The sequence below is a fragment of the Octodon degus genome, unplaced genomic scaffold (genome assembly GCF_000260255.1).
Source record: "Octodon degus isolate 3935 unplaced genomic scaffold, OctDeg1.0 scaffold00002, whole genome shotgun sequence".
NCBI classification, from domain to species: Eukaryota; Metazoa; Chordata; class Mammalia; order Rodentia; family Octodontidae; genus Octodon; species Octodon degus.
In genome coordinates this window covers 12,332,236-12,332,720 of record NW_004524578.1, presented here as the reverse complement: position 1 = coordinate 12,332,720, position 485 = coordinate 12,332,236, and the positions used below count along the sequence as shown (strand labels likewise).

General features: G+C 30.7%; 1 protein-coding gene across 5 annotated transcripts in view; it reads left to right on the top strand.

Moving 5' to 3' along the window:
* The window catches only part of Chd2 (chromodomain helicase DNA binding protein 2), a 152,612-nt gene that overhangs the window by 20,021 nt on the left and 132,106 nt on the right, over nucleotides 1-485 (top strand). The gene's annotated exons all lie outside the window — the stretch shown is intronic.

The following is a 485-nucleotide window of genomic DNA, read 5'->3' as shown; positions in this document are numbered from 1 at the left end:
AACCTGAGGCTGACAGCTTTGTGGAAGCAGCCACTTAAAGGACTGAGCTAGGGCCAGGCCCCCCAACATTTGATTTTTAAAGGACGCTATTACATTTCTTAGTAACAGTTGTAACATTCTTTGTAAAAAGTAAGTGAATGACATTTTATCTCCTGTGGAAATCCCAATTGCCTGAATTACTGGTATTTTAGAAATAGAATTTTTAAAATAACATATGTAATTTTATGCAAGTTGACTATATATCTTGAAGTTAATAAATTATAAGTTCATTTTGTTGTCCTCTAGTTTAATTTTTTAGAAAAACTATTATTTGAAATTAATTTTCCATAGTATTATACATTCTTCTATAACTTGCTCATAATATGCGATATGTAACCTTATGTAATTTCTCTAAAAAGAAGGAGCTACCACTATGGTGTTAAACCAAAATATGGGGAAAATAAACACTAACTGCTGCTTATGGATAATGTTGCTACTACTTGTTA